Source organism: Triticum aestivum, chromosome 6A (assembly GCF_018294505.1).
Source record: "Triticum aestivum cultivar Chinese Spring chromosome 6A, IWGSC CS RefSeq v2.1, whole genome shotgun sequence".
Classification (NCBI taxonomy): Eukaryota; Viridiplantae; Streptophyta; class Magnoliopsida; order Poales; family Poaceae; genus Triticum; species Triticum aestivum.
The window spans coordinates 436204635-436213344 of NC_057809.1; positions in this window are offsets into that span (position 1 = coordinate 436204635).

Sequence of the window (8710 nt, forward strand, 5' to 3'; positions counted from 1 at the left end):
GCCGCCTCACAGTTTTTGTTCTCCTTCTCGGAGTCGGCTAGCTGGGCCCGCACATCCTTCAGCTCTTCTCCCAGCTGGGGGTTTGCATCTTGGAGTTTGTTTTTCTCCTGTCTGACACAGGTCAAAACCCGCTCGCCTGCGGAATGCAGTCTTTTTAACTCTTTTAACTCCAATTGATCCGATGATCCTGTTATGAGATAAAGCCCCAGCGTTAACACAGGAACTATGCAATAACTGTTTCTCGATGGAGGGAAATATCACCGGAAGACGCCGCTTTGGATTTTTCCAGTTCAGCGGTCACTGCATTTAACTGCGTCCAGCACTTTTCTAGCTCTTGGGCTAGCACGTCGTTCATCTCCGATAGAACCTGGTCATGCAGCGATCCTCAAATCAGTTGTCCCAACTACTTTAAGTATTGGGGGCTACTGGCATATGGTTATCATAGTCAGACAAAGTAAACTTACCTGCACATCTTTTAAATGCTGCTTTGTGGCTCTGTTAAGCCCATCTCGAGCAGCTCGGATATATGCATCAACCGAACTGAAGGCGTTAAATGCCTATTCTGAAAAGCCAGGGTCTTGTAAAACGGCCCTGCGGCGCCGATGATTCATGGCGCTCTCCACTTCCGAGTTGGTGACAGATACATCATCCGAATCGTTGGCTGGAGGACAGTCCGGCGTCACCCCCGCATCAACCCCCGTCTTCACGGCAATATCTGGATCCTGGCTGCGGGAAGTATGACCGACCGGACCCCCGGATATAGTCCGGCACACCTTTTTCCTGATACAGGGTAAACGGAAAGGTCATAGTTGGATGTGGCTGCCAAGGTGCATATTTGCAAATTCATACCTCGTTGATGAAGGCTCGGCAGTATCTTCGTTTGCCTTCCTCTTCGAAGGCTTGTCTGGTGTGGGGGACGCTCTCTTCGGAGATGCCCCCTGGGCAGCATGGCGCGCCGAACGCCTCCCCTTTTGAGCACAGGACAATGCTGTGGGTAAGGAGGAATGAGAAAACTCTCTTGGCCAAGGTATCTCCGGCTCCCTTACATGGGAAGCAGGAAGGAGGCCGAGGTAATCGGCGATGATGGGTACATCTATACCGTCATAGCTCATCTGATAGAATATTCCATGCTCGAGCTCTAAAAATATGTTCGCTTCCTCATATCCGGGGTCAAGATCCCGGTTGCGATTCTCCGGCTGAGGTGCAGGGTCATGGATCCACTCGACAGCCTTTCGCCATTCCTGTTATAAGCGGATAAGATACTGCCTGTAAAGAATGATTCAGGGACAGGAGTAAAATAGTGGAGCTGAAGCTTACCTAGCTGGGAGGATTATACATGGAAAATCCGTCTCGATATTGGAGACGGGTGAACTCATCCTTCTCCCCTTTATATAGCTCGGCCAGTATTTTGGCCAGGGCGGCGGGGGTCTTCGGGCCCTTCCGACCATAGCGTGAGGCATCGTCTTCCCCGTTATAATGCCACATGGGCAGCCCTCTGTATTGGAGTGGCTGGACCCCCCGCGTTATAGAGATCGCCATTACCTCGACTATTGACAATCCGGACTGGTCAAGCGTCTTAATCTTGCCCAGCAGCAGGCTGATCTCTGCACTATCCTCTTCCTCGAGCCTCCGAGGACGCCAGCTATGGCGTTTCTTCAGCGGAGCATTTGAAAACTCGGGGAGGCCCATGGGGACGGTGTCGGGTAGAGCGACGTCGTCGATGTAGAACCATTCAGAAGGCCACTCTTCGGGAGCTTTCTTCAGCGTGCCGGACAGGTATCCGGTCCCGGCGATGTGCCACACTTCGGCTCCTCCCACTTTAAAAATTGACCCACCTTGATTGCGAGGGACAAGGCAGAACAATCTTCTCCATAAATCGAAATGGGCCTTGCAACCGAGGAATAGCTTGCATAGAGCAACATAACCCGCAATATGAAGGATAGAGGCGGGAGTGAGACTGTGCAGTTGGAGGCCGTAATACTCCACCAGGCCTCGGAAGAAGGTATGGATCGGAAAACCGACACCTCTTAACAAGAAGGGGACGAAGCATACTTGTTCTCCCCTAGACGGATTGGGGAAGTTCTCCGTTTGAGACCCGCCCTTGAAGGATGTCGTCCCTGCTTGTACGGGGACCAAGTCCACGGGGAGAAGAAAGCCATGTGTTTGCAGCTTCGCCAGCTGACTGTGGGATACGGAACATCCCCCCCAATCGCCCTCTTTGGAGTCGTGGGGACGAGAGGAAGAGCTGGGAGCGCTAGCCATGTTGGAGTGGTTTTTTCTTAGCAAGCTCTAAGGATTTTTCGCGAGGTGTGGAATGGATCTGAGATCTATTCTCTTTAAATAAGCACCTTGGTGGTACGACCGGGGTGGTATATGCAAAAAAATACCCCAAACGCTTGCATTCGCCCGACACGTGGAAACTGAAGTTGCTGATGCACAGAAGCCGAGGGGTACAACATTAAATGGAAGGTCGAGCACACTACTCGGAAGTCATCGGTGGAGGAACCCGCCTTGCAACGCCGAAGATAATCTATGTGTCGAACACCACCTCATTGAAGACTGGTTCAGGGGCTACTAAGGGAGTCCTGGACTAAGGGGTCCTCGGGCGTCCGACCTGTTAGCCATGGGACGTACTGATGGGCTGTGAAGATACGAAGACCGAAGACTGCACTCGTGTCCAGATGGGACTTTCCTTGGCGTGGAAGGCAAGCTTGGCGGCCAATTATGTAGATTCCTTTCTTTGTAAACGACCTTGTGTAACCCTAGATCCCTCCCATGTCTATATAATCCAGAGGGCTAGGTCCGTAGATAGGCCAAATACTCATTACCATAGTCATACAGGCTAGACTTCTAGGGTTTAGCCATTACGATCTCGGGGTAGATCAAGTCTTATAATACTCATATCCATCAAGATCAATCAAGCAGGAAGTAGGGTATTACCTCCATAGAGAGGGCCCGAACCTGGGTAAACATCATGCCCCCTGTCTCCTGTTACCATCGGCCTTAGACGCATAGTTCGGGACCCCCTACCCGAGATCCGCCAGTTTTGACACCGACTAGGGGCCCGCCCTGCGCCACCCTCGACCACCGTTGGAGCGTCCGAAAACCAGGACGATGCCAAGGGGCAAAGGGGACGCTAGTGGTGCCCTCAGCGACCACAGGCCCTCTGCCAGGGGGAGTGCTCGCCGGCGCCTCCCCGATAGAGGACCTACCTCCGGGCGATGCCTTGCTCCGTGCAACACGGGGGAGGGCCTTGCTCCAGACCTCTCCCGTGCAGCCCCCAGCGCGCTACCACCGGTTGGAACGGGGCTGCTGCACTTGGGTCGGCGTCCGCCGCTGCGGCCTGGTCCACCTGCGACCCATGGTTAGCGTAAGCCTACTCCTGAGATATCAGTTGTACCCTGCAGTGGTTGTCATTGGCGTGGTTGGCGAGGCTCCTGGGTGGTTCATGGAATTCCTCAACTTCTAGCATCTCTTATTCCCACCCCTGGTCGAGGAACGAGCAGGGGTCATCCTCTGGCATGTACTCTTGATCCACCATGCGGGGCACATAGGCTTCCAGAGCCGCCGCTCCGGAACCCCCGCCGAGACGCCCTGCAGCCCACGACGCCGAGCCCAGTGCGCCCCCCTGGTGGCTGTAGGGCGGCGCCCCATTGGGACTGCAAGGAGCAATGCCCGTACACACGCCACCTAGGGGAAGCGTAGGCGCGGCCGGATGTTCGGCACCATTGGTCGTGTTGGCACTGATAAGCCCTCCTGGTGCACCTGGGAGCATGCGGGCGCGACGAGGCCCGCCGTGCGATCTGGCCACAACTTGAGATGAAAGTAGGGAGCAGAAAGGCGATGTGCCCTTGGATGCAGCATCCAACAGCTTAGCGACGCATTCGCTTGTTCCCGTCGTGTGTGTGGCGCCGTCGCCGCTGCATAGCTTAAGGATCTTGCGGCGGCCCGCGCGCGGCACAGTGTGAGGTTAGAAGGCATCGATCCGCACCGTCCGCGTCCCGTGGCATTCGGTGGTGCGCAGGCTGCCTAGAGTGTGGAGTTGAGGTCTCCCTGGGCGGACGGCGCCACCCTGATGGGCCAAGCAACCCAATGGTCGGCATTGGTCCTTGGGTCACCAGACATTGGAGCCCCGGGGTGTTGATGGGTCGGCTGATGGGAGAAAGGCTTCAGCGCACCCCGACCTGGTGCGCCAAATGTCGGATTATGGGTTCCAGCAAACCCTTGAGGTTCGAACACTTGGGTGCGCATGAAGTTCTCTCTCTCCCTAGCTCGCTCTCGCAACAATCTCAATGCCTAGCCCGACGAACCCAAAGAACAAGAGACATGCGAGTTTATACTGGTTCGGGCCACCGTTGTGGTGTAATACCCTACTCTAGTGTGGTTTTGTGGATTGCCTTGTAGGCTGAGGATGAACTACTACAAGAGATGAACAGCCTCCTGAGGAGAGTTGTTCTTGAGCTCGGCGAGCTTGTATGTGTGAGGGTGATCAAAATGATCCGTCCCTTGCTAAGGTGGTGGCTAGTCCTATTTATAGAGGCCCTAGTCCTCTTCCCAAATGTTTAAGCGGGAAGGGATCCCACAATGGCCAAGTTTGAAGGGGGACAACTAGTACAAGCTATCCTGACAAAAGGTGGTCTTCGCCTGCCAAAGGCTCTGGTGGTGACGCCACCATGGGCTCCGCAGTGACCTCCGTCCTGCCGTCCTGCTGGTCTTCGTCTTGTTGCACCGATATGGAAACCTTTGCCTGATGATTTGGGAATCCTCGCATATGCTTGCCCCTTTAACACCAAAGAGGAAACGAGTACTCTACGTCCGCTGGCGCCCGCCTGGCCTTGGTCCTCATGGCTCACGTGAACCTCGCGAGGTGCCCCTTGCATAGATATTTCCGCTCCTCGGGAGCCAGCCTAGTGAGGCCGCCCCCGGAGGTCTTGTCATCATCCACCTCGCGAGGCTTGGCCCCTCGCGAGGGTCTTGAATGGTTGTTGATGAAGATGGGCCGTACCAGGCCGCCAGCTGAGCCACGCCCTGGGTCGCGGGGAGGCAAGTCTAGGTACCCCCGTTCCCAGGACGCTGACAATGATGAATATAAGCATGATGACAGTGTATAATAATTTTCTTACATATTTAGGAACATAATTTAAAAAAGCCACATGCGGCAACGCCCGAAAGACACAAGGTCAAAAGAAGAAGGAAGATAACGATCTGGCTCGCTGATCTCTACTTTGTTGATTCATTGCTGCAGGCCGCGGGAACTAGTCTCCGTGGCGAGCGGCGATGAGCTCTTTCTTGTCCTCAAGATGCTGCTTGAGAGCAACCATGGGTTCCTCCACCAGCCTTCTACAGTCCATGCGCAGCAAGGCATTCTCGTCCATAAGTTCATCGATGATGACGCCGGTCCTCTTCAACAAGGCAGTGGTCTGCTCCTGCTGCTCTGCACTTCCGACGATCTTTGCCCTCAGCAGGTCGCGCTCGGCCTGGAGCTTCGCTTGGCTCTCATTAAGTTGCCGGATGACGCCGGTAGACTGTTCAAACGAGGCATTTAGGTCATCCTACAACCTCGCCCACCTGGAGATCTGATCCATCTGCCTAAGGACGAGGGCACACATGCGCCTGTAAGAGTCCTCGCCTGCCCGCGAGACATTTTCCCAGGCTGCCGCGGCGCGGGAGGACATCTCTGCTACATTCGAGGTGTGGCGGGACATCTCTTTTGCTTCCGCGGTGCGGCCGAACTGGTCTGCTGCATCGATGGTGCGGAGGGACCTCCGTGATGCTTCAGAGGCGCGGCGGGACCTCTCTGCTACTACGGCCGTGCGACGGGACATGTTGGCTGCTTTCACGGTGAGGCGGGACATCTCTCGTGCTTCTGCTTCTAGGCTTGCCTCTCCCTGGTGGCAGTCTCTCAACCCAGAACTCACGCTAGCCATGGCAGACGCAAGGGAACGATGATGAATGACTTGTTTGTTTATGTGGATGAGGAGTTGAGGTGGAATGTGCAGTCATCTTATAACCGAGTAGTATTACGCTCCTAAGTGGGAAACCGTTTAGGTTTCGATCGGTGTGAACAGGTTTGCAATTTGCAATGTGACGGGACACATGCTCAAAATTTACTAATGGTTATAAGTGTGGCACTATTCCCGGAAGGCGTAACGTGGGCACGTAGGCCTTCTCAGCCGCGTACGTGGCGTTTGCATCATAGGGTGCACCGCAATAGGCAATGTCAGCACATGTTTTGTTCCAACAACCGTGCGCGCTCGTTATTACCATCGCACACACTTCTTTTAATTAGAATGTGTGTGGCCGTCTAGCGTACACACGTTGATCTATCTAACTATTTCAGTTTGTTGTGGCTAATCACAAACAGTTCATCCATGTGAAGTGTATGCAATTAATCGCAGACACATTGATCTGGCTTTCTGTTGCCTAATCGCAAACAGTTAATCCTTCTGAAGCGTATGCCCTCAATCACAAACACCTTGATCTGGCTGACAGTTTCTTTTGTGTTTCCTAATCACAAACAGTTCATCCGAGTGAACCGTATGCTCTATATCGCACACGCCTTCATCAGGCTACTCCTTGATACGTCTCCAACGTATCTACTTTTCCAAACACTTTTGCCCTTGTTTTGGACTCTAACTTGTATGATTTGAATGGAACTAACCCGTACTGACGCTGTTTTCAGCAGAATTGCCAGGATGTTGTTTTATGTGCAGAAAACAAAAGTTCTCGGAATGACCTGAAACTCCACGGAATATCTTACAATAAATAATAATAAATCCTCGCCAAAGATGAAGACCAGGGGGCCCACACCCTTCTCACAAGGGTGGGGGCGCGCCCTCCCCCCTAGGGCGCGCCCCCCTATCTCGTGGGCCCCCTGGAGACCCCCCGACTCCAACTCCAACTCTATATAACTACTTTCGGGGAGAAAAATTAGAGGAGAAGAATTCATCATGTTTTACGATACGGAGCCGCCGCCAAGCCCTAAAACCTCTCGGGAGGGCTGATATGGAGTCCGTTCGGGGCTCCAGAGAGGGGGATTCATCGCCGCCGTCATCATCAACCAACCTCCATCACCAATTTCATGATGCTCACCGCCGTGCGTGAGTAATTCCATCGTAGGCTTGCTGGACGGTGATGGGTTGGATGAGATTCACCATGTAATCGAGTTAGTTTTGTTAGGGTTTGATCCCTAGTATCCACTATGTTCTGAGATTGCTATGCTTAATCCTTGTCACTAGGGCCCGAGTGCCATGATTTCATATCTAAACCTATTATGTTTTCATCAATATATGAGAGTTCTAGATCCTATCTTGCAAGTCTATAGTCACCTATTATGTGTTATGATCCGTTAACCCCGAAGAGACAATAATCGGGATACTTACCGGTGGTGACCGTAGTTTGATGAGTTCATGTATTCACTATGTGTTAATGCTTTGTTCCGGTTCAGTATTAAAAGGAGGCCTTAATATCCCTTAGTTTCCGTAAGGACCCCGATGCCATGGCAGGGTAGGAAAAAAGATGTCATGCAAGTTCTTTTCCATAAGCACGTATGACTATATTCAGAATACATGCCTACATTACATTGACGAATTGGAGCTACTTCTGTGTCAACCTATGTTATGACTGTTACATGATGAACCGCATCCGGCATGATTATCCATCATTGATCCAATGCCTACGAGATTTCCATATACTGGTTTACGCTTATTTACTTTCCTGTTGCTATTGTTACAATCACTACAAAATACCAAAAACATTACTTTGCTTTCATTACTCTTTTGTTACCATTACCATTACTATCATATTACTTTGCTACTAAACACTTTGCTGCAGATACTAAGTTTCCAGGTGTGGTTGAATTGACAACTCAGCTGCTAATAATTGAGAATATTCTTTGGCTCCCCTTGTGTCGAATCAATAAATTTGGGTTGAATACTCTACCCTCGAAAGCTGTTGCGATCCCCTATACTTGTGGGTTATCAAGAATAATTTCCGGTGCCGTTGCCGGGGAGCATAGCTCTATTCTTTGAGTCACTTGGGATTTATATCTGCTGGACACTATGAAGAACTTGAGAGATCCAAAAACCAAGATCTATCCCTCAACTATGAGGGGGGGGGGTAAGGAACTGCCATCTAGCTCTGCACTTGATTCACCTTCTGTTATGAGTAAGCTTGCGACACCTAAACCTGCTTCTGCTATTCGTTCTGATATGTCGCATGTTATTGATGATGCTACTTCTGCTATACATGATACTTATGATGAAACTGCCTCTATGCCTGATACTACTATGCCACTTAGTGATTTTCTCGAGGAACGACTTGCTAGGGCTAGAGAAATTGAAAATATTGAATCTGATTATGAAGATGAAAGTGATGATGAAGAATCACTTGTTATTCCTGAGGGTTATTTATTTGATCAAGATGCTTCTTTAGCTATTTTACCTTGCAAAGATAGATATGAACTCAAAAGGTTATTAGCTAAATGGAATAAGCAATCTCTAAATGCTAGGATGAGACCTGACCCTGCTTTTGCTACTTCACCTATCTGTGTTGCTGATAAGGATTATGAATTCTCTGTTGATCCTGATGTAATTACTTTGATTGAATCTGATCCTTTTCATGGCTATGAATCTGAAACTGTTGTGGCACATCTTACTAAATTTAATGATATAGCCACCCTGTTCACTAATGATGAGAGATCTCGCTACTT